The 26,373-nt window shown below is 40.8% G+C and overlaps 1 protein-coding gene across 9 annotated transcripts in view; it reads right to left on the reverse strand.

The window, feature by feature from the left end:
- LOC138745991 (DENN domain-containing protein 2A) overlaps window positions 1-26,373 on the reverse strand; it is a 153,846-nt gene that overhangs the window by 70,812 nt on the left and 56,661 nt on the right. The window contains exon 1 of one of the 9 annotated variants that reach the window (XM_069903645.1): window positions 15,900-15,921. The exons of the other annotated variants lie outside the window; for them this stretch is intronic. The gene's annotated coding sequence lies outside the window, so the exon portion shown is untranslated. Of the gene's footprint in view, window positions 1-15,899; window positions 15,922-26,373 lie in introns of those variants that run through there. 9 annotated transcript variants of the gene reach the window in all.

Consider the following 26,373-nt stretch of genomic DNA (forward strand, 5'->3'; position numbering starts at 1 on the left):
ACAAAACACTAGCCTGGTCAGACTGAATGTTTCCTGCCAGGATGACGCACATAGGTAATAACATCACTAATGATAACTGACATAGGCTGTTCACATTGGAGCAGAGTTGAAACAACTCAATCCCAAGTCGATTTGTACTCCCTCTACCAGGTTCAGAATGTTCACACTGGCAGGTGAACCACTCAATTCCCAGGTTCAACCCATGTTCAACTGGCAGTGTGAAAGGGGTTAGTTTGACCTGCTGAGTTTCTCCAGCATTGTGTTTTTACTTCAATCACGGGGCCTACAGACTTTAGGGCTTTACTTCCAAAATTGACACAGGTCCTCTGACCCCCTCTGATATGTGCTTGTTGTGAGAATGTCACATCTTTATGTTAATGGATAATTGTATGCCGCAAATGGGAGTTGCACTGTCCACATCAGTGCTTGCTCCATGTAATTTGGGGAGCCTGCAAAGGCATCGAATGTCTACACTTCATCTGCTTGCTTCTGTGAGCTGATGGACAAATGCAGAATATCTGGTATTAATCAAGGAAAGCTCCAAAGTAGCAGCAAGCTGCAAACTGTGATACATGGCATACATTAGCTCCTGAAGGCTGGAATGTTTCAGAGACTGAGCGGACTTTGTCTTAGACAATGAGTTTGTATTTTCTGGTGCACATATCATTTTGATGAGTCCGACAATGGAGAAACAGTATTAGTAAACACAAAAATTTCATTCAAAGCTCCATGTATAATTAAAGTGATTGGCAGTAGGTTGTACAAAATTGCTTTGAAATGCAAAAGTCAAAGTTCAGATTTATTGTCAGAGTACATACATGACATCACATACAATCCTTATTTTTTTTCCTGCAGATCAGGCAAAATTTCTACTTATTGGTAGTGGGGGAAAAAACTGTACTTAAGGTACATATACAAAAGAGGGAAATGTAAACAAAGAAAGAAATGTAAACAGACGGACTTGGAAATACAGAAAAAGATAAAAATTCAGTAATAAATATTAAGCAAAATAGAGTTCTTAAAGAGTCTCTGATTGAGTTTACTGTTGAGAAGTTTAATGGTGGAGGGGTAGCAGCTGTTCCTGAACCTGGTATGCAAGTCTTGTAGCACCTATACCGCTTTCCTAATGGTAGCAGCGAGAACAGAGCACGTATTAGGTGATGCGCATCCTTGACGATGGCTGCTGCTCTTCGACAGCAACGTTCCATGTGGATTTTCTCGATGGGAGGGAAAAAAAAGGTTTTCCTGTGCCCACAACCTTTTTCCAGGGCTTTCCACTCAGAGATATTGGTGCCTCCATACCAGGCATGATGCAGCTGGTCAGCACACTTTCCACTACACATCTGTACAGGTTTGCCAAGGTTTCTGATGTCATACCAAACCTCCGCAATTCCTAAGGAAGTAGAGGCTTTTTTCACAATAACATTAGTGTGATGGGTCCAGGAAAGGTCCTCAGAGATGGGGGACTCTCAAGAATTTAAATTTGCTCACCCTCTCCACTTCTGATTCCCCCAATGATCACTGGATCATATACTCTGGTTTTCCCTTCTTGAAGTCCACAAATCAGCTCCTTGGTTTTGGTGACATTTGAGTGAGATGTTGTTGGTGTACCATTCAGCCAAGTTTTCAGTCTCCCTCTTGTATTCTGAAACATCACCCCTTTAGATACAACCCACCACCATGGTATAGTCAGCAAATTTTTACATGGTTTTGTTGTCATACCAAGTCATAGGTGTAAAGCGTGTACAGCAGGGAGCTAAGAACACAGCCCTGTGTCACTCCAGTACTGATAGATAGTGACAGAGATGTTCTTACCAATCCTCACTGATTGTGGTTTGGCGGTGAGGAAATCCAGGATCCAATTACCCAGTTGAGTTCGGAGGACCAAGTCTTGGAGTTTACTGATTAGTTTTGAGAGGATGATGAGGTAGTCAATAAAGAGCATCCTTATGTGTGTGTCTTTGCTGCCCAGGTGTTCCAGGAGTTTACTGATTAGTCTTGAGAGGATGATGAGGTAGTCAATAAAGAGCATCCTTATGTGTGTGGCTTTGCTGCCCAGGTGTTCCAGGCTATTGGGCAGTGAGTTGGCATCTGCTGTAGACCTGTTGCCATGGTAGGAAAATTGTAACGGATTCATGTTGTAACTCATACAGGATCTAATAGGTTTCAATACCAGACTCTCAAAACATTTCATCACTTTTGATGTGAATGCCACAGGTCATTAGCCATTTAGGCAGGTTACCACACACTCCTTGGGCACCGGTATGATTGAGGCCTGTTTGAAACAGGTGGGTACCATGCCCTGCTGGAGTAAGATGTTGAAGATATCCATGAATACATTGGCAAGTTGGTCAGTCAGGTGCTCTGCCTAGACCAGTTCCTTTTCTTGGATTCACTCTCCTGCATGTCATCCTCAGAAACTGATAGTTAAGGATCATCGGGCAGGTGGGAGTGTGCAATGGTTCACTCTATATTGGTGCAATTTTTCAAGCACTCCATGCTTTTTTTTGGCATTGTGCCCTAGAGGGTGGCACAGATAGTGTGATGCTATTACAGTGCCAGCGACCCAGGTTCAAATCCTATGCTGTAAGGAGTGTGTACGTTCTCCACGTGACCTGCATGCATTTTCCCAGGTTCTCTGGTTTCCTCCCACCTTCCAAAACAGATAGGATTGTACGTTAATTGGGAACCACGGATCTCAATGGCCAGAATCAGCTTGTATTGTGTTATAAATCTTTTTTTTTATTTAAAAGATAATAACAGAACATCCTCTCAATATTCAGCAGATCAGGCATCATCTGATCAGAAAGATACAACGTTCATTTTCAGATTGATGACCTCTCACCTGAATCAATAAAATCTAAATGCACAGCAGAAGTGCGTTAGGATATTCATCTTTTGCCACTAGCACTAAATTCCCACAAGAGTATTGACCATTACCTCCACTCACATGCACAAACTCTGCCCTGCAAAGAGAGGAGTCTTGGGAAGGACTATCAGAGAGACTAAGGAGAGGTCCTTCAGAATGCTAGAAGAGGAGGGCACATGATAGATGTAAATGAAGGTAACATTACATTGGAGATGGAAGAGAATGTTTCATCAAATGTGATGGCACACACATGGAAGAGGACAAGCAGAAATGTAGTATTTCAATAAAGGCTCAAATTCTTATGTATCTTCTTTAAAGATAAGACAGCTCTCTTTTGGTGTCTAAACCTTATATACCCCAACCCCATCAATCTGATATCTCTCATCCATCAACTTGATCACTATCTTCATTCCAACTCCCCCTCTCAGCAACCAATACAACCTTGTCTGTTCTGCATGCCTCCCCCACATTCAACCAATGGCAAGCCAACTGGACTTTCCAAATCCCAATTCCACTATATCTGATGCAATGGGTACCCCCTTCCCCCCACGTGCTACGCAGCTCAACAAAGAAAGATCATCAATTGTGGAAAGCCAATTCCTTCAATATCTTGCTTTTTGATCACTCCAGAACTCTGCAGATGCTGGTCTTCGGGAAAGAAAACCTCCAGCATCCTGTTGCAAAATGCTCACTAAATATAACTTTCCAGACCAAGACCCGGAAATTAGAAGTCTTTAATTCATGCAGAATTAATTAGACTACAGTTGTTAGCAGAAGGCGCGTTAGTGGTAAACAGTGATTTTCTGGATGGATGAATTAATATCAGCCAAATGGTCTTTCTCATATTGTGACCTGGCATTATTTAATCACAATGTAATGCTCAGTGATTAGTTTTGACATAATGGACTATATTCAGTGCTCAGGAACAAATGAGAAAGGGTCACTTGTTACTGTTCCAGGAAGCAATATCCGCTGCAAGGCCTTCAGCCAGAACATCACGTTCCCCTGAACGACACAGAGGTTTGTCTATGCAGTAAATGTAATTTGCTCTTCATTTGCTGTACATCTTACATCAACAGTTTTGTTGTATGTACATCAGCTTGAATTTCTAACATAAAATTTGTTGCTGAGCCAATTCTGTAATACTTTTCAGTATGTTAGCAATCAGCTTTGATGAAACAATTCAAATACTATAGTAATAATCTAAACAGGCTGACCAACAATGGTGCAGATTTGAAAGGGGCTGCAATGAACAGAGATATCTGGGTGTATATGAGGTGGTATCTTTGAAGGTACCAGGCCATGTGGAGAAAGCGGTTCATAAAGCCAATGGGAACCTGGTTCATAAATAAGAGACACAATTTTAACAAAATGATGCTGAATATTTTAAAAACTCTGGTCCTTGACCTACCAGTAATCAATAAAAAAAACTGTAATTGTGACTCACGCAGACCACAGAATTAAAGTGATTGGAAGAAGAGCCACATAATTTTTTTTCTTTTTTTTTTTAAAAATGTCTTGTCCGAAACTGTGGCACGTGCAGATTCAGTTATGAGTTTTAAAAGGAAAGAGCGTTTGCAGGGCCAAAGGCAAAGAGACTACCAGTAATTGGATGGTCCTGTCTGTATAACCTTGATGGATCAAATTACTTTCTCCTGTACTATATTAATTCTTGGTTCATAACATTCCCATTCACTGGTATGTGACTTCACTTGAAACCATAATGCATGTCTCTCTTTTTGGCTAAGTGGCATTCTTTCTCTTCCCAGGATAACCCCTGTTTAACTGTTGGTTTTCAGTCCAAGCTTCATAACTCTCCTCAGAGACTTCTTCATCTACAATGCTGCTTTGATATCTGTGCCCCGATACCTGCTTCTATTTGCTGTACTCCTCTCTGGATGTACTTGTTTGCATTAACTCATGTTTGTATGGCAGCCACTGACCCATTACAGCAAAAGTCCAAAATCCAGACCACCCAAGAATCTGAACATCTCAAACTTTAAATTTAGTGGGCTTTTGTCTCTCTGCGGGCGTAAGCACCACAGGTTCACAGAAGATACAGAAGTAAACAAATAAATATTTATTTGCATTTTTGTACTTTATAGTTTATATGAAAAAATGTTCAGTTAATAAACTATCAAAATGTACCTGTTCATCACTTCTTTATTTTCCTTAAATATGAATTTTAAAAGTATTGCCCAAGAATCCGGAAAAACCAAAAATCCAAATCAACCCAATCCCCGAGCAGTCCAGATTTCAGGAATTTTTGAGCTGCATCCTACAGCCTGTGTGTCAGTGTTTACGGGTTAGAAACTTTTTGGTGCCCTCCAAGCCCACATGACCAATGATCTGTTTCAGCAGGGCTAGGACATCCCAAAATATGGATCTTTTCATTAGTTGTAATCTTTTATTAAAAAAAATACAGTTCCACTAACTGAGATTCAGTCTGACTTCTGGCCAATAACTATGATAGGCAACTGGATCAAACTGGTCTCCAATACTAACCCAGCTGTTCACCTCCACTACAGCACAAATAGTCTTTTCTGCACAAATGTTCCACACCATTTTGTCCCAATGCAATAGAAAATGGTTTAAGGTCATCAGATGCAAAGACCAACTTGCAGTACAGGTTGACACCGACTTACGATGGGGTTCGTTTCCGGGACCCGCATTACAAGTCAAAATTGTCGTAAATCAAAACTGTGGCTTTGGGAACTCAGATGCCTGAGCGACCGTGGTGTTGGGAGTTAGTATGCGTGGGTAGCCAGGACATTGCAAGTGCAGATAAACATCAGAACGCAAACTCAAAAGTTCGGATTCTGACCATCATAACTTTGAAATATTGTAAGATGGAACATTTTATGTCGTGGTCCATCTATACCTAATTGCACAGTTGTTTTCTCAATCAAAATGTCCAAAAGCAAGGATATTATGACTTGCAAAGAGAGCTATGCTCATCACCTTCTTGATGTATAAAATATATATACCCGCTCAACATTCTAGTTCCAGTTTCTAGGGTGGGAAGAGCAACACCAAAGACAAGAGGTAGTTGGTCAGTAGATACAATAACTCTCCCTTTGCCAAGGAGAATGAAAGGTTCCTGGCTGCCAGGCAATAACTCTCATCATCACACAGTAGTTGGTCTTTCAGTAAGCTAAAGCCCTTGCAGTTATGATGGACATTTAAATGCATGAGAGTGGATAGAGGCAGTCAATACAATCTGAATCAATTTGTATTCCTTATAAGTCCACAATTCATGACACACCCTCCCTCTTCTAAGGGAGGACAAGAAATAAATTCTAGAACATTATTGAGGTCTGTGACCTCAATAATGTAACAATATTCTGTAAACTGCAAAACATTCCAGATATTCTATCATCAATGTGCAAGATTGATGTTCATCTTTATCTTAACAGGTTCGCACTGCTTTGGCTCTTGTTCGGCAATCCTTAGCACACTATACTTTTGGGACCTTCCTCCAGAAGCAAAAGTTTCCCTTCACATAGTTCAGTGAAGCTGCAGGTGTGAAAAATAATCTATTCACGAAGACCCTTTGGTTGTTGCTGAGGATCTCCCCCCACCTCCCACCCCCCACAATACACTCCCCTTCCCCTTTCTGTGTGTTTTCCTTCAGGAATTGTAACCCAATGCCCAGGCCTGAGAGTAGTCTGGTTTAGAGGAAACCTAAAGTAGAACACACAAGCACGTACATATACACGCACACACAAAAAAATTGCTCCTTCTGCCAAACCACTTTACAAACTGCCACATGGCTGAACACAGATCACTGTCTTAATCCAAATGAAATTTAGACATACGACATGGTAACATGCTCTTTCGGCCCTCGAGCCCGTGCTGCTCAATTATACCCACTTGACCTACATTATGACAAGTTTTGAATGAGCACGTGGCAGAAACCCACAGGGAGAATGTACAAACTCCTTACAGACAGCACTGGATTCAAACCCCAGTCGCTGGTGCTGTAACAGCATTGTGCTACACTAATCATGCCACCCCAGTGTAGCAAAGAAATTCAATCAGCAAATCTGCATGGAAATAGCTGCCAGTGGAGCGAGAAACGGTTAATCTTTCAGGTCCATGATCGTTCACCAGAAAAAGTTTTGGAGAAAGGCAACAACCTGAAAAAGTTAAACTTTGTTTCTCTCTCTCCAGAGATGCTGCCTGACCTTGCTGAATATTTCCCAACATATTGTTTTATTGCAGATTTCCAGCATCTTTGGGGTTCTTTATGTTACACAGGTGGGAGAGTGGATGGATGGGGGTGGCAAAAAGTGCAAAAACTTAGAAAAGGAGATTTTTTAAATAAAATTTATATTTATTAAAATATTGAGTAGTTATCAGAAATACATTGTTGGGAACAGCAGTGGATTCAGAGGCAACTTTTAAAAAGAAATTGAATGGATACTTGGGACTGGTTGTGCAGTTCTTCCAGAGAAGGACCAAATGGACTCCACCTATCTCATTACCATTTCATCAGTGTAAAATAGTAGAATGATCTTATAATATTGCTCAATTTTACTCTATCACTCTAACCATAAACGATAGCACATCTTAATTTTTTTCTCGACTCCATTTGTGATTCTGCATTGTGACTTGAACTGTATAGATTAGTCATGGCATTTTCTCAAGCCATTTGTTCTTGGAACTGAACAAGATCTCATTTTGTTGCTAGAATATATAGATTGTGGGTGCTTTAACTGCACAAAAGATGAAGCAAATTGTTGCTCATAGTTTGATAATATGACCAGAAACTGAAACATTTCTGGCACAAATTAGGGGTTAGTCCAGTTACAGTCTGCCTAAACCCCTGTGGTTCATAACTGTTGTGGTTTCTGGCCTCATTGTGGTCAATCGGGATAATGAATCTGTGACCAAGGCTAATTTGATTTAATTAGAAAATTAAAGACAGAAATGTATACTTGGAGAATTTTATCACACCACAGCATTGACTCACTGTGTCATTGATGAGTGCGTCTGACCAGAAGAAAAGAGATTTTCTTACATTTGTTCATTGCATTCTCCCCCACATCTCATCGTTACCCAAAAGGACAACTAAAGCAAGAAGCCATTCAGGTGAAATACCTGAAGAACACGCCGAAACAAAAATGAATGATAAATGCATACATGGAAAGCTTTTGCAAACAATGTTTTGTTCCAAAGTTGAAAATCTCTATTTTTCTTCATTGTTTCTTTCCTTCTTGTGTCCTGCCCAGTTTTCACAGGTACTAAACCCACAAGGCACAGGTGGAGTGGGGAGGTACCTATGTATGCTCTCTCACAATTCCACTCAGAGTTAGATACTAGTGCATGGAAAAAGTAAGCGTTGGTGAACAAGCACAATCCTTGGTGTGATTAGTCATAGCAAAATATAGTACAGAAACAGGCCCTTCAACCCAGAGTCCATTTGCACTAATCCTACATTAGTCTCTTTTTATTCTCCCTACATTCTCATAAATGACTTCAAAACCTACCCCTCCTGTTGAGGGGCAACAGGAGCTAATCAACCTACCAAGCCACACATCTTTGGGATGAGTGAAGAAACCGAAGTAGCCAGGAGGGAGCCTACATGGTCACAGAGAGAATATGTGTTTTCACCACAGAGAGCACCCAAGGTCAGACCGAGCTCCAGTCTGTGCCAGGAGGCAGTGATTCTATCAGCAGTCATTGTGCTGCCCTTTTATTACTTCGTAGACACCCTACATTTTTCCTTCAACCTCCACAACCACAAGCCCAACACCTCGTGCACCAAGGACACACTGTACAGATATCTAGAAATTTGATTGCATCCATAGCACAATTATTTCAAGCTAATACCCAATCAAGTCTCCAGCAACACATTAAAAGGAAAACAGTCAACAACAGAAGGGTACAGCCCAAGAACAGCCTCGTCGACTCAAGGTTGTGCCAACCATGATGCCACACTAAATAAATCCCATTTGCACATACATGGTCCATATCCCTCTGTTTCCTGTCTGTCCACTTAACTGCCTAAAATACCTCTTAATCATGGCTGTTTACACCTGTTGTCATCACTTTCCCAGACACATCATTCTCGGTGTTAAAGGAATCTTGCTTTGTAAGGTTTCTTTAACCTTTCCACCTCTCACCTTAAACCCATACCTCTAGTATTTGATATTTCAGCCCAGGGAAAGTATGCCTCTAAGTATCCATTCGATCAGATCACCGCTCAGCTTCCAAAGCTCCAGCTGGGAAACATACTGGTGTGAAAAGTAGAGATGTCGATAGCTATCATCTCCTAGAATTCATTCTTAATCACTGAAAATGTCTAGCAGTGTTAACTTCCTCAGCAAGTTCATTGTCAAGTGCGCTTCCCAGAAATACAGCATTCACCATGATGAAACCTCTTTTGTGATCTATGTACTGCACACTGAGGGAGACAAAACCTTTACTCACAAAAAGAGCTGACTTATTAATGGAATGCTTCATGAACTCACGTCCAGTCCATGGCTGCCAGCACTTGTGGTAAGCAAAACCTAGTCCGCATGATGCCACCTGTCCCTTACTAAAATCAAACTAAACAAGGTCCTTTCATTGTGTTTAGTGAGCTGGGTAACCTTCATGATGCAACACTGAGCAGCAAATGAGACGACACTGCAGGATGTGTCTGGCAACTTCCTGTGGAATGGAAGAAGTACATCAATGAGTCCTTGGCCTCGGTGGAGATACCAGTCAGGCAAAGCAATATTACCAGTGGTTCCTGCATATTAACTGCCACTTTGCAAAAGTAGAGCTTGCATATAAATTTTTGATTTGACTGTTAGGATTAGATAATCTCTAAGATTATGGGTGCATTTTTGCAGGTACCTTATCCTGGTTTTCTGCCCAGAGGTTCCCCATCCAGCCCAAAATCCTAGATAAGGCCATGGTTACATTCTGTTATAAAGCCATCAAATGGTGTCACTTGATGTCAGAAAAAAAGATTCCAATGTGGATTATACATGGAAGTACCTCATCCAACATCAAAGATCAAATTTATCATTAGATTACATACGTGACATCACATACAAACCGGGGATCCTTTTTCCTTGCAGGTGAGGTAGAATTACCACTCAATAGGAGTGCAAAAACTGTACTCAAAAAGATATGTATACATATAAACAAATAATGAAACATAAACACAGAGAGAGGGGAAAAAAAAAATCAATAAAGTCCAAAAATAAGTGTCCTTAAATGAGTTTTTGTTGAGGAGTCTGATAATGGAGGGTGGCAGTTGTTCCTGAACCTGGTGGTGTGAGTCTTGTGGCACTTTTACCTCTTTCCTGATGGTAGCAAGGAGAAAAGAGCATGTGCTGGGTGATGTGGATCCTTGATGCTCTCTGATGGTAGCATTCTCAGTAGATGTTCTCAATGATGGGGAGAGTTTTGCATGGGATGTCCTGGGCTGTGTCCAATATCTTTTGCAGGGCTTTCTGATCAGGGGTATTGGCATCCCCATACCAGACCGTAATGCAGCCGGTCAGCACACTTTCCACCACACCTCTATAGAAATTTGCCAGGGTTTCCAAAGTCATACCAAACCTCTGCAAAGTCGCTTGTAAATGATCTTTTTCATGATGTATTAAAACTTCATTGCCAAACATCTTTCAAACCAAAAGGTGCTATGTGATTGGGACTGCAAGTCTCTATAACCACTTTCCTTGAAAACCACACAAAATTGGAATTCAATGAACAAATTTCAATGCCCAAGAGTCCGGGCACTGATACAATTCTAACACCTGCACTGATATCCAGCCAAGATACAAGCAATTGGCAACAGATGACAGACATGCCAGTTCCAGTTCGAGAGTGGAGTAAAATACACATCATGCACATGCATCCTTGGACAGAGTGAACATTGATCCAGGGTTCAGGGGATTTAAAAGTCACTTAAACCAGACATTAAGTAGATAAACACATCCTTAAGGAACCTTTCCGTGCATAACGGGAGCATATAAACAGCCTCTTAAAAATGTTGCCACCATGCAAATAAAATTTTTTTTATTAAAGGAGCATCATTCCCCGTCTTCATCTCCTTCACCACCAACACCCCCCCCCCCCCAAAAACCCCAACAAACGACTGGCAAGAACCAAACACTGGACATGGAAAGATTTCATTATTTATAGCAGTTGTCATTAAGCTCTCAAAACAAAACAAACATTTCTGTCAGATTCAAGGCAGCGGGAAGGTGAAATGCATTAGGATCCATATGCTGATCATTGTATTGATGGGATACATTTCCTGTTCCAAAACAATGAAGATCCCAACCTTAATTATGCTTAATGGAGATGGCTATCAGTGGAAAGAAAGCCAACAGGAAGATCACAGAATTAACCTTTACATTTCCAAATGATGTGCAGCACAATGGGATTGTGTACAATCCTGGGAGCACTTGTGTGGTCCTTATTCAGAGATGATCAAAAACAGGAACTAAAAACAAAACTGAATGGGAAGCAAAATGGAGCATTAATAAAAAGCAAGCAAAAAACAGTTTTTGTTGCCAGTCCTTTGAAACCAGGTACTGTAGTGAACCAAGTCTTTCCTTTTGCAGGACACATTACAGCTGCCTCAATTCTATCAAACCCAAGTACTGTAGAAGGTCCACGTGGACAGTTGTGTTTAATAGCCACATATAGAAAGCACCATCGTAAACGGACTGTACAATACTTCATACAGAAGACTGCTTCCAGTTAAATCTCAGACTGAGAGAAGAAAACAGTTTGGAGGACCCTGGCTGCTTATTTGCAACATCACTTCACTTGCTGCCACATGATCAGTTCTGACAGATGATACTAGCCTGCATCTACAAGCCTAACTTTTGTCTATACTAGTGCAATATTATAGCTGGGAATTTTCTGGTTTTAGGAAGACAAATAAAAGAAACAGACAGCATAATTATTTACTCCCCCCACCCCCCCACACCTTTGTCAAGAATTTGATTGAATACAGTATTACAGTACTTTGAAAGGCATGGTGCCGATCATTGGTCCTGACAAGAGCATTACCACATACATGACCCATCAGGGTTCACCAACCCAATTATATTCAAACTTCCAGAAGAGTGTTTGCAATCCTGCCAAACCAGAAGCCCCTGGATCACTTTCACAAGGCTTTTTTTCTCCCCCCGATTTACAATGGCCTGGGAGGAGGGGGGTGGGGAAGGGCAACATCCATGATATCTGATTCTATAATTAACACATTTCTATAATTTTACCATTAATATTCTGCAGTGCTAATTAAATTCTCCAAAATTTCCAACCCTCAAAATATTAAAATACATCAAGAGATCATCAAAAATTTGGCAATGCAGATTATTTGCCCAACCAATAACATGGGGAATGTGTTGTAATTGGCAGAGATGAAATTACCCAAAATAATGCTGATATTAGAGCAAATTGGTGGTGCACAATTTGATGCTGTGGAGTCTGTTTCTCAGGGGGGGGGGGGCTTTCCCCATCTCTGTTGCATTATATTGATGTGCAACCTCTGGAAGGTGATAGAATACCTTAGATTTCAAACCACCAGAATTCTTAAGTCTTACAATTGGTAGATGCTCAAAGGGGACCCATAAAAGTTTGCAAAAGATTTAGTAAAATACTGTATCAAAATTCTGTAATTTCAGCTTGTTTGCCCAACTACACCACATGTTGCCACAGTGCTTTTTTAATAAAAACATCTACTACCAACTAACTCTCTTCCTCTTTTCTCCTCTCTCTCTAATTTATCACTGACGCATGTGATTCCAGTGACCTTTCCTGAAGTCTGGAATTCTCTTCCCAAAGACAGTTTCACCTTCCCACATTTATGACCAGGCAATCCAATTTCAAAAACTTCTTCAAAATCTAGTTCTCCAACCGTCTGTTAAATTGCTCACCTCAAAGCAAATCTAAAAGCCAAGGTGGGACATACACAGTAAATGGTCAGGCATTGAGCAGTGCAGTAGAACAGAGGGATCGAACCATGCCTTTCGGACACAATTCTCTGAAAGTGGCATCACAGGTAGATGGGGTTTAAAAAAAAGCTTTTGACATATAGGCCTTCATAAATCAAAATAATGAGTTTTGGAGTTGGATGTTATGATAAAGTTGTAGAAGACATTGGTGAGGCCAAATCTGGAGTATTATGTGCAGTTTTAGTCACCTCATTCCAGGAAAGATATCAATAAGATAGAAAGAGTGCATAGAAGATTTACTAGGATGTTGCCCGGACTTCAGGAACTGAGTTACAGGGAAAGGTTAAACAGGTTAGGACTTTATTCCCTGGACCGTAGAAGAATGAGGGGAAATTTGATAAAGGTATACAAAATTATGAGGGCATAGATAAAGTCAATGCAAGTAGGCTTTTTTCCACTGAGGGTAGGTGATATACAAACCAGAGGACATGGGCTATGGATAAGTTTAGAGGAACATTAAAGGGAACGTCTTCACACAGAGAGTGTGGAACAAGCTGCCATCTGAAGTGGTGAATGCGAGCTCAATTTTTATGTTAAAGGAAAATTTGAACAGGGTCGTGGATGGGAGAGGTATGGCAGGCTATGGACTAGGTGCAGGTCAGTGGCACTAGGCAGAAATAATAGTTTGGCACAGACTAGGGGCTGAAGGGCCTGTTTTCTGTGGTGCAATGTTCTATGGTTCTACTTGATGCTGCTTTAGTTAGACTCAGAGACATTCAGGCCAATATATCTATGCCAACAAGTGGGCAACCATCTGCAATAATCCCATCTCTCAGCGCTTGGGCAATACTATTCCATGCCCATTCAATTGTCCATCTAGAGACTTCTTAAATGCTTTTAATGATGCCATTTCAACCACTCCCTCTGGAAGTGCCTTCCACTACTTACTACTCTCCGTAAGAGAGTCAGGTCCCCTCTGAATCTCTTAACCCTTACCCAGAAGCAACTACTTTTTTTTGTTTACCTCTTATATGGGAAATTATTCTGTAATCTAAAGCCCTCATAACAGTTTTATATACCTCAATTATGTTACATTCTTCCCACAACCTCCTCCACTCCAGGGGGAACTGACTGAACCTCATCAGTATTTCCTCATAAATGAAATGCTCCTCCTAGAAAATATCCTGTTGAATCTCCTCTGCACTCAGTCACGCATCATCACATCCAATCCTATAGTGTGGTGATCAAAACTGAACACAATACTCCATTTAATGCTGAATTAAAGTGCTTTTGCATTCAAAACCCCAACTAATAAAGGCCAGTATCCCACGTGCCTTCCTAACCACGTTATCTACTAGCACTGCCACATTCAAGGATCTCTGGATTGAACTCCAAGGATGCTTTGTTCATCAATGCTCGCTAAGACCTTACTATTCATCAAAATGTCTTAGCCTCATTAGTAGTCCCAAAATGCATCACCTCATATTTATCTGGATTAATCACCACCTCACACCTAACAACTCATTTCACCAACGCATTGATATTACTCAGTACCCCAAGACTATCCTCCACACAATACACAGCTCTCCTAATCTTCATATCTTCTGTCTCTGATGTGCCTCCCACATCCAAATCATTCATGTACATTATAAATAAAAAAAGTCCTTGTACCAATCCCTAAGCTGCATCACTAGTAACAGTATCCAATCAGTAAAATGACCCTCCACCGTTTTGTCAAGTTCAAGTTTATTATCATCAGATTGTACAATACAATCTGACAAAGCACCATTCTCTGGTCCTCAGTGCAAACACACAACCAAACATATTCAGTACATTTCTACACATACCTGTATAAAAATAAATAAATATTGTTAAATAAATACAAGGGTCTCAGAGAGCCAGATTAAGCCATTCATAGACATTCAGCAGTTTCATTGCCAGTGGGAAGAAGCTGTTCTCAGCCTGGTGGTTCTGGCTCTTATACTCCTGTATCTCTTTCCCGACAGGAGCAGCTGAAAGATGCTGTGTGTGGGATATCAGAGGGCCTCAACAATTTTGCATGCCTTCTTCAAAAAATGACCCCAGTAGATAATGTCAGTGGTGGGTGGGGCACGACCCTAGTGATATGCTCTGCAACTCTTATGGTCCTGTGGATGTGGACAATTATCCTATCTCTTGTTGTCCGGTCAATAATGGAATGATTTTTATCAAGTTGTCTTGGTTCACATGGGTCCTTTTTTTTTTTAAGGACGAGTTTTCCATAGGGGGCTTGTCAAACGCCTCAATGAAATCCACATAAACGATAGCCATTGCTCGGTCCTTATTGATACACTTGCTTAATTCTTCAAAAATCCCATCAGATTGGACAAACGGCAACTACCTTTCACAAAGCCACGTGGACGGTCTCTGATTAGACAGTTATTCCTGTCCACAATTTCTCAAATAACTTCCCTACTATGATGTTAGTCTTAGAGGTCCATAATTACCAAGCTTTCCTCTTCTGTCTTTCTTGAAAAGAGGGGCTACATTTGCTGACCTCCAGTAAACAAGAAACTCACTTGTGGTCAGGGAACCCCACTCATGGTCGACTAGGTTTTAAAAATCTCATTGAAATCTTGCAAACTGTGTAACAAATAACCTGAAACGGCTGAGGCACTAAATAAAAAAGGTTTCCTCTCTAATATTAAATATGTCACTATTTTTACAATTACCATGAAGCTCATCAAACCAGGTATTTGAAAACTGTATTTCAAACTTTTCAATCTAAAGAAGAGCATTATAACCTGAGAATTAGGACACACAAACCTAACCGCAATTGGATGTTTGATTTAATTGTTCCATTGCTCTCTAATAACTATAACTCCTAGTAATGTTTGATCACTGAATGCCCTAATTAAACAGCAAACAATTTGCTCTCTGGATATTGAATGAGTTTCTGGTTGCTTCATTGTTTTGAAAATTAGTCCTGATGTTGTTTAACAATGGGAAAATCAGCAAGGAAGGTGCAAAAATGCAACATCTATACTTAACTGATTCTACTCTCATCTGTCCTGAGGACAATAACTTCCTCCCCCACAACCACATTCTAGAGCTGCCAAGGATCTTGTCCTTTTTCTTACCTGCATGAGGCCTGTTATGCAGTTTCCAAAAACACATCAAATTCAATAAATATCACATGCAGCTTTACTTCAATAGCAAATACTTTATTAGCAAATAATTCCCTCATTATGAGCTTACCCTGGTCTAACCACTAATAAGGTAAGATTCCATTCTGACATCAAGTCCATGACCTCACTGGGTCCACCATTACCTAAGTTCATCTGCTGTGGAAATTCTCATCCTTTGATATCCAAACGCTTTCCAATTCTAATGCACTCTACCCAAACTCCATCTTGGACTCTCCATAAATAAGTTCATCCAAAATCTGACTTCCTGTATTTATAATTTGCGGAACATATCTTTTGTGGAGGAGGCTTGTTAGGTGCATCCAAGAGGTTTTCTTGAAACAGAATGACAACAGTTCCACCAGGGAAGGGGCAAAACTTGACTTGTATTGAGAACTAAACCTGTCTAGGTAATAAGAATTACAAAAGGAAAACATTTTTGGAACAGTGATCACGTCTGCAAGTTTTCAGGTAATTACGGATAAGGTTGGAGCTCTGGCTGCTTAATTGTCTGGTATGGGAACACCAATACCCCTGAGCATAAAGCCCTTCAAAAGGTAGTGGACACAGCCCAGGACATCACAGGCAAAACCCTCCCCACTACAGCAGCAATCATCAAAAACCCAAACCACCCAGCACACGCTCTATTCTCACTGCTGCCATCAGAAAAGAGGTAGAGGTGCCACAAGACCCGCACCACCGGTTCAGGAACAGCTGCTACCCCTCCACCATCAGACTCCTTAACAACAAACTCAATCAGGGACTTATTTAAGGATTTTTACTTGTGCACTTTTTTGATTTTCACTTGTTCTCTCTGTATTGCAGTTTGTTTATATTCATTATTGGTTTAGTTTTTTTGTTTACATTGTGTAGTTTATTTTTTTGCACTTAATGGCAATTCTGCTTTGCCCGCAGAAAAAAGGAATCTCAAGGTTGTGTGTGATGTCATGTATGTACTCTGACAATAAATCTGAAATCTGAAATGACGGGGGGGGTGGGGGAATACAAATTACAATTAGGTAAGATCATTGGACAGCAGATTGGGAGCAGATTGGGTAAGTCTATATCTGATATGAAGGAGTCATATGCAAGTGATTAGAAATCAGAACCAATGGTTTCCATAAGGAAGAAAACATAAGGATGACATTTCAGGAATTCTGGATGATGAAAGATGTTGTAAATGTCATCAAAAAGGAAAAGGAGCTGTAATTGGGCAGAGCTTTTGAGAAATTGAAAGGAAGTATGAAAGAATTTAAACAGGCAATCAGGAGGGCTAAACAAAAGGCTGCCATGAATGTCCCTGAGAAGTAGGATTAAGAAGAATCCTGAATATCTTATACACACTAAAAATAAAGAGGTAGCCAGAGAGGGTGGCCAACTGAAAGACGAGGAGGAAAATTAAGGCTGAGGCCAGAAGATATGGGCAAGGTACTAAATGAGAACTTCACCTTGATATTCCCCAAGTAGAAGAACATACGGAATAGTGAGATTGGGAAAAGGTATGGCAATATTCTAAACCCGGGATTTTTCACAAAAGGAGTGAGTCTTTTGGAACATTAAGGTACCTAAGTCCCCAGGACCTGATGGGATCTATCCCAGGTTATTGAGAGAATCAAGAGAGAGGATTGCTGGGGCCTTAAAAGAGATCTTTCTTTTCTCTCGAGACAGAAGAGAAGTCCCAGAAAACAGGAGAGGAGCCAACAAGAAGGATCAAAGGGGAAAATCAAGGAATTATAGGCCAGTAAACCCTACATCAGTGGCATGGATATTGTTGGAGAGGATTCTTAGAAATGGAATTTACACACATCTGTATAATTATGGACATTAAAAATTGTCAGAATAGCTTTGTGCAGGAGAAGTCATATCTTACAAACTTGATGGTGTTTTTTTTGATGAGTTGGCAAAGATTATTGATGAGGGTAGGGCAGCAAGTGTTGTTGTCCACATGGACTTTAGTAATGCATTGGACAAGATCCTTTATAGTAGGCTAATGAAGATTAAGACACCTAGATCCACAGTGAAAGAGCAGCATGGATTCAGAATTAGCTTGGCCACAGAAGACAGAGTAGTGGTGGAAAAGTGTTTCTTTGACTGAAGGTCTGCGATTGGTCATGTTCTGCAAGAATCAGTGTTGGGGGGGCTTTTGTTATCTCACAAACAGAAGTCCTCTATCATTTATTTATACATATACAAGGAAATGACGGGATGACAGGGTATGTGGGGTGATCAGTAAATGTGCAGGCAACACAAAAATTAGCAGAGTGTGGACAAAGATGAAGGATATGGATCAGCTAGAGAAATGGAGGATGGATTTTAATCCATACAAATGTGAGGGGTTGCACTTTGTGTGGTCAAATGCAAGAGGAAAGCATACATTAGGAGCATTGATGTACCAAGGGATCTCTGGGTTTACGTCCAGAGCGACCTGAAAGTGGCAATGCATGTGACAAATGACATGCTTGCCTTCATTGGTCGGGTAATTGAGTATAAAAGTTGGTGCATCCTGTTGCAACTGAACAAAACTTTGGTTAGACCACATTTGGAGTATGGTTGACACAGTACAGGAAAGATATGGAGGATTTGCAGAAGAGGTTCATCAGAATGTGGCCTGGATTGGACAGCATTAGTTACAATGGAAAAGTTAAGACAAACTCGGATTATTTTGTCTGGAGTGATAGTTTCTGAAGGCATGGCTTGATAGATGCATGTAAAATTATTAGAAGCATCAATAGGATAGATGTCAATCTTTTCCAATGGTGGAAATGCCAAATACCAGAGAGCAGAGATTTAACACGAGAGGGGAGGTTTGAAAGGAGAATTGTGAAGTACTTTTTTAAAAAATATACACCGAAAGGTAGGTACCTGGGAAGTGATGGATCCAGATAAAGAAGCAACATTTAAGAGGCATTTAGACAGGCACATAAACAAGCAGCAAACTCACATGCAGGCAGCTAAGATTAGTTTAACTTAACAGTAGAGTTGCCATAGATATCATAGGATGAAGGGCCTATTCAGGTTACTATTCTATGTTCTAGATTTTAGGTTTTAAATTCGTTTAACTTCAGCCTGATCTGCACTGGTTCCAAGTTCAAATATACCTAATTTTTAAAAATGTATCTCTTTATTTCATGACCCCATTGCAATGTGATTCTGATCTCTCCCATCTGGAAAGTCTGTAAAGATTTCTGGGAGCTCAGTTTCTTGCATATCCCCAAATTTACATTGCTCCACTTTCAACTGCTTGGACCAACACCCCTCTGGTGCTCTCTGCCCTTTATTATGATGTTCCTTAAAACTCTCCTTTCTAACCAACACCTAATTTCTCCTCATGGTGTCAAAACCTGATGTTCTTGCTCTGAAATATTCCCAAAATCTAGTGCCTTGCTAACAACTGAATTAATCAGTTACCATGTAAAAGTTGCGTACCCAATTTTTGTTCAGTCACTTAAATTCATTATTAAGTTAACTGTGCAGGAACTTGTGTCACTCCTCTGAAAGCTAAAAGATATACCATCACTGACTATTCAGTCAGCCATTTACCTACAAAGGAAAAAAGATTTCCTGCTCATTCTTTCCTGAAAAAAACAAATATCTGGTAGAAATTACCATATGAAATAATATTTGGTCAAGTACAAAGTCTGCTAGTGGGATGCAAATAATATTAAATACCAGTCTTGATAAAGAGGCCCAATCCAAAATGTTCACTGAGGGGCCCTTCAAACCACAAAATATGGATGCTACCTCACCCAGAGTTCCTCCTACGCTGGCCTTCATTAGTTGGGAATTGAGATTAAGAGTCATGAGGTAATGTTGCAGCTTTATAAAACTCTGGTTAGACGACACTTGGAATATTGCATTCAGTTCTGGTCACCTCAGGATGTGGAAGCTTTGGAGAGGGTACAGAGGAGATTTATCAAGATTTTGCCTGGATTGGAGAGCATGTCTTATGAGGCAAGATTAATGGGGCTGAGGTTTTCCTCTGTGGAGCAAAAAAGGATGAGAGGTGTCTTAACAGAGATGTACAAGATTATAAGATGCCTAGATAGGATGGAAACCAGCACCTTATTCCCAGGGCAAGTTTAGATTGTTGAGTAGGTTTCTATAGGTTGGCACAACATCATGGACATTACTGTGCTGTAATGCTTTATGATACAGTGGATTCTGTAGCAGAAAGCTGGACATTACCCTGGCAACAATACCTAATTGAATTGATGGCAATTAAACCCTTGAATAAAATGTTGAAAGTAATACATTGCCAGATATTTCAAGATGCAATGAAGACAAAGAGCTTAAGATAAACTAAGTGGCAAATCCAAACATCACATTTAATACTCACGAATTCACAGTGTTTAGGAGTATTCAAAGACCACAGTCTGTGTTGTGAATTTATAAAGAGCTTCCTCCAGCCTCAACAGAAATATCTCTTCACTGGTCACAATGCATTCAATCAGATACCTGCATCTCAAGGTTAAGTACATCATAAATCATCACTGGTACTCCAACTTTCGTCTTTTCCTTAAAGCAACATGGTCTCCCCACATTGGATATTTATCTAATTACAGACTAATAGAAAATGGATGTCCCTTTTTTCATCCATTAATCTTGTGGCCTATTACCCATACCTCTGCCATGGCAGTCACCCAAGCCATCTTCCAAGATCCTTCAGCTACCGGGCATTGAGAGGCCAAGGTTGGTTGGGAAGCCCTTCAAACCACAAAAGCAGGAGTAACTCTGGGGGTGGGTAACATTCATAGCAATGAAGCTATGAATGATTAATGCTACAAGGTATAATAATAGAATGTACAAATGAATACGACACAAAGAATGTGAAAAATGTATGTGAATAAAGTCTATTTCAAATTTTTTTTTTAAATAAATCAATGGATTAGATAGTCGTACAATGGTTCGGAGGGGCCGAGGAATATAACAAAAATTGGTCAGAGCAAATAGGGAAGGTCTACTAACAGTGGATCCTTGGGAGCCTCGCTCCTTCTCAGCATACAGGGAGGAATGAGTTCATTAGGTGTGAGATGCTCTCAGGACTGCTGTAGTTGGTGCAGATGTGGCCTATCACCCACACCTCTGCCATGGCAGTCACCCAAGCCATCTTCCCAGCTCATCTGGGGATCCAGGTTGGAAGGGGTCTGACAGGTGGCTATGTACAAGTCACTGGAGAACAGGGGCAAGGGTCTACTCAATGTGGCCTTCATCCTGATAGGTGTGTGGCTACATCAGGCAGCGTGTGTTACCAAAGCATGTTGGCATTAAGCAACTATAATTGCAGAGGTTCAACCTGTCTCAGGTATTCTACAAGATGGACTTGGCCTTGTTGCCACCCCATGGAAAATTTCTTCCAGACAAACCCCTTTGACCACAAGACTTGCAGACATTAATGATCAAAGACACAATGGATACTGTGAGGGGTTCCCCAAGCACCTAGATCATCTGGTGAAATGCCTCATTGCCAGAACTCACTAATAAGCTCCAGGATCCGGCCTGGCTGGCAATGAGAGGAGTTCTCCCAGGCAGATCCTTTCTGTACATCACCTGCAACGCACGATGGACAGGAGCCAACACAAAACAAGAAAGTTTACATGGATTTGTTTAGGACCTATTTTTCAATTTTTTTTTTAAAAACTCATACCTATCATAATGAATCAAAGCTCCCACTGGAATATTAAAGGCCCTTTTTATGATATGATCTGCTTCAACTTTTATCTGCCCTAACAATAAGAGAAAGAGAAGAAGAGAGTCCTCTCATGGACACGGAGTGTCTATGGATTCGTCTCCAGCACTCTTACAGTCTCTGCAGCCTCACAAACTCAAGGTCAAACCATCAGCAACTCCAGGTCCAGGTCCAAACCTCTTCAGTGGCAAAGGCCCTTCGGGAGTCCTTCTTGCCCTCAGCACCCTCTCTAAGTCCAGTTCCAATATCCGGTTTCCAGAAGCCAGTCACAGCAGCCCACGGCTTCAGCCTCTGAGCCCCTTGGTCCACTGCCCTGGTCACCTTCCTTGAAGGGTAGTCTCCCACGCTTCTCCTTCTCCACCAGGAAGGGGGATGGGGTGGATGTTTCTCCCCATTTCTGGGGCCCTGCCCCAATCCGTTGATAGAACAGAATCTTCAAACCCTCAGGGTGCACTGCCCAGCACAGGCATTGCTATCTTCGGCATACATCTCTGTTGTTGCAGGATTTTAAAAAAACATTGGGTCCTTTAACGGGCCTTTAAAGCCTGTAGGGAATCATGGGGATTGGCTCCGGGCAGTAGGACCCTGTGAAGCAGCACTGTGTCTCCACACAGCAGCACCGCCATTTTAAAAAAAAATCACACCTTGTGGTAAATCAAAAACCTCTTTCTATGCACTGGATGTGATACAAAATCGATCCATACAACCTAATTCATACCAGCCACACTAAAAAATTGAAGTTACCATGCAGGTTCATTTCGAGCAACAGCGAGGAAACCAGCCCTTCAATCCATTGAAGGGTCCAACCCTCAAGCACCCATCTGCATCCAATTCTCCAGACCCCGACTACACTAGGAGCAATTTACAAGGCACAATTAACCTATCAATCAGGTCTTGGAATATGGGTTGAAGAACCAGGAGAACACAACATTTTCACAGAACAAATACGCAAACTCCACATTGGAAGCACTTAAAGTCATATTGAAACAATGCTCTCAAGAGGTGAGGTGGCAATGTAGCCACTGCACCACTTTGTTAAATTATATTTTACAGTTTAAATTAACTCAAGATATCTCTTACAAAGCAATGAAAATCAAAAATCTCTTGCATTTATTTTTACCATGTGTATGATGCAAAGTCAAGAGAAAACTTGGGGAAAGAAACTTGCATTAGCTTCCAGCCAATGCAATGAGAAGGGAACAGCTCCACACCCATTTTTATGATCTCTTTGATCCAAAAATTCAAAACAGGACAAGTGAGATATCTATCATAAACCAATAATCAAATGCATTCAATTTCAGTGCAAGACCAGTCAATCAAGTCAGGTCTATACATGTAAAAAGGAATAGTCTTAAGGGCAAAACAAACAAACCTTTGGAATACAGCCTTGTTACCAGACTCTTGGAAGAAGGCTTCTTAGGCACGATAATTGCATAGATCGAAGATTCTCCAGCACTTATGTGTACTGCAATTGCATGGAGTGATTGATATGAAGTAAATAGATCACAGGGTTGGCTGTGTGGCCCATCATATCCACAAAGGCACAAAACAGACTTTAGTCCAATCACTCTTCCCATCTCAGAGTCCATATTCCTGCAATTTATGACCTTTCCATACATGTCCATCTGCCTCTGAGAAGTGGTGAGGGTGTCTGACTCCACTTCTTTCATGAAGTGAGTTCCAAATCCCACTACTTGAATACTTTTTTTCTACCAATCAATTTTCACCCCTAGTAATGACCTCTCTGGAAAAGCACATATCCAGCCTATCTACTTCTCATGATTACGGTATTATAGGGCTTTGTAAAATCTTAAGACCAGGGATCAGTACCGCTCAGGACAAGCCCTTCAGCTCACCAAGTCTGTGCCAACCATGATGCCAATCTACCCACACACAGTCCATTTCCTAATATCCCATCTGCTCACTTGTCCGACTAAATGCCTCTTAAACAGTCCTACGGTATTAATTTGTACTGCCTCCACTGACAGTGTTCCAGTCACCCAACAGTTTATGTAAAAAATAAAGCTTGCCTCTCAAATTTAATTTATATTTTCCCCCTCTCACGAGTAAATTTTCACCCTCCAGTCAGTGTCATGTGAGACATATTCTTTAAAACTTCACTCTCCCTTAAAATATGCATCAACAATAAACAAGCAGGGACAAACTTCAAATAAAGGATGGAGCCTTTGGAAAAGAACACTCAGAGACAAAATAATAGCCAAAGGGATATCAGAGACACCGTACATTCAAAAACTAGTCTAAAGGTATTATACACAAATGCACACAGCATTAGAAACAAAGTGGATGATCTTGCTGTACAGCTACAGTTTGGAAGGCATGATACTGTGGCCATTACGGAGTTGTAGTTAAAAGATGGATGTCATTGTAAGCTGAATGTGTAAGGATAGGCAGGTCAGTAGAAGGGGTGGCGTGGCTCTGCTGGTAAAAAACAATATCAAATCATTGGAAAGAAAGGACATAGGATCAGAAGAGGTAGAGTCCTTATGGGTTGAGCTAAGGAATGGTAAAGGTAAAAGCACAGTAATAGCAGTTATGCACAGGCCCTCAAACAGTAGCTGGCACATGGATTACAAAATACAATTGGAAATAGATAAGGCATGACAGAAGGACAGTGATTTTAACATGAAAGTAGATGAATAATGTCAGGTCAGTATGGGATGTCAGGAGAAAGTTTGTGGCTTTTTGAAGCAGCTTGCTGATGAGCCCACCAGGGGATCGGCTGTCCTGGATTGGGTGCTGGGCAATGAACAGAGGTGATTAGAGAGTTTAAGATAAAGGAACCCTTAGGGTTCACTTTGAAATTTGAAAAGACTAATATTCGATATGTTAATATTTCATTGGAGTAAAGGAAATTACAGTTGCATGAGAGAGGAACTGGAAAAGCACGCTATTAGGGAAGACAGCAGAGTAGGAACAGCTAGAGTTTCTGCAAGAAATGAGGAAAGTGCAGGACAGGTACAAACCAAAAAGAAAGAAAACTGAATGAAAAAATGAGGAAATTGTAAAGTAAAAGCAAAAGAGAGGGCATACAAAGAAGCAAAAATATGTGGGAAGATAGAGGACTGGGAAATTTAAAATCTTAGAGAAGACAACTAAGAAGGTGATTAGGAAGTAAAAGATGAATTATGAAAAGAGATTAGCAAGTCATTTCAAAGAGGATAATAAAAGCTTTTAAAAAATCTATAAGTAAAAGAATGATCAAAATAGATGTAGGACCGATAGAAAATGACATTGGAGAAATTGTAAATTGGATGACAAGGGGATGGCAGAGGAAATGAATTAATATTTTGGATCAATCTTCACTGTGGAAGACATTAGTAGCATGCTCTCTCAGAAGAGAAGTGAGTGCAGTCAAGATCACGAGAGAGAAGCTAAAGCATCTAAGGGTAGATAGAAGTCTCCTGGACTGGATGGAATGCATCCTCGGGTTCTGAAGGAGGTAGCTGTAGAGATGGCGAAGGCATTGGTAATGATTTTCCAGGATCAATGGAGTCTGGCATGGTTCTGGTGGACTGAAGGATCGCCAAAGTCACTAAGCTGTTTAAGAAGGGAGTGAGGCAGCAGAAAGTGGAGTGGAGAACAGGGTGGGGAGACCATCCCCTATCTGAAGACAAAGTGCTGTTTGTTGACCTTGGGTTGGGCTTTGAAAGTGCAGGAGAGCACAGACACAAGTCAAAGTGGGCCATAGAATTAAAATGACCAGCATTACTTACTCTATCTCAGGTTACAGGAGAAGAAATCTCTGCTTCTACTATTGGCTCACATTACCTGATATAGGTTCGGTTTTGAGTTGCTCGACCTACTGTGAGTCTATTGCATTTAACACAACAGCAACGGTAGACAAGATAATGGAGACTTGCCTCCAGTCTGAAGATAGGTCCTGGTCGACACATACATTTTGCAGGCAGTATTCCTACCAATATTGTCAATGTTGATGAGGTCCCTGTCAGCAAGTTGTAACCCTGGTCTCAGCTCTCTTCTCATATCTGCATACCCATATTGGGAAGTGTATCAGGAAGGAGGATAATCTTGAGAGGGGGGGTGGGGGGTGGCTTGGGAGGAGGGAGGAGGGGGGAGAAAAAGTCACTGTATATGTGTGAAAAAGAAATAGTGTATATCATGGCTAATGTGATTTATGGTGTGAAAAATAAAAAAATTTTAAAAAAAAGGAAGGAGGATAATCTGCTTTTTAAACTCAATTGGCGAGTTTGTGTGACAACCTTTAATTATACCGAACACCTCCCAGCTTGCTGCTTGGAGTTGGAGCCCAAGTTAATAGTGAAAGCCTTTGAAATGTGATATTCTTCTGTGATTGTACAGGTATTTATCTAAATGCATGGTGCTAGACTAACAATCAGTTCAATTGACTGTGTGGCATATTTTACTTTGTTGCTAGTTTCCTGAAAGGGCTGTGTCTGTTGCACGGAGTGCACAAAAATAAAGGCAATATGTGGTCAAAGAAATGCCTCAGAACAGGTAGCTTTTCCCTTTCAATTGTGCGGTCATGGGAGCTTGACCACTATTCCCTGCCATGTGGCTAGTTGGGGCAGAGAAGGAGGAAATTAAACTGTACATCGCACAGGTCCACTTTTCTGGCACCCTTAACAGCTGCAAATTTTAAAAAAATATTCCAGCTCTCTCAAGCAAAGAATGGTGCACAGTGACCAGTGAAGAACGGAACTAGGGGAGGGAAAAATTTAGAATTCATTAAATGTAATGAGG

This window comes from Narcine bancroftii, chromosome 11 (assembly GCF_036971445.1).
Source record: "Narcine bancroftii isolate sNarBan1 chromosome 11, sNarBan1.hap1, whole genome shotgun sequence".
Taxonomy (NCBI): Eukaryota; Metazoa; Chordata; class Chondrichthyes; order Torpediniformes; family Narcinidae; genus Narcine; species Narcine bancroftii.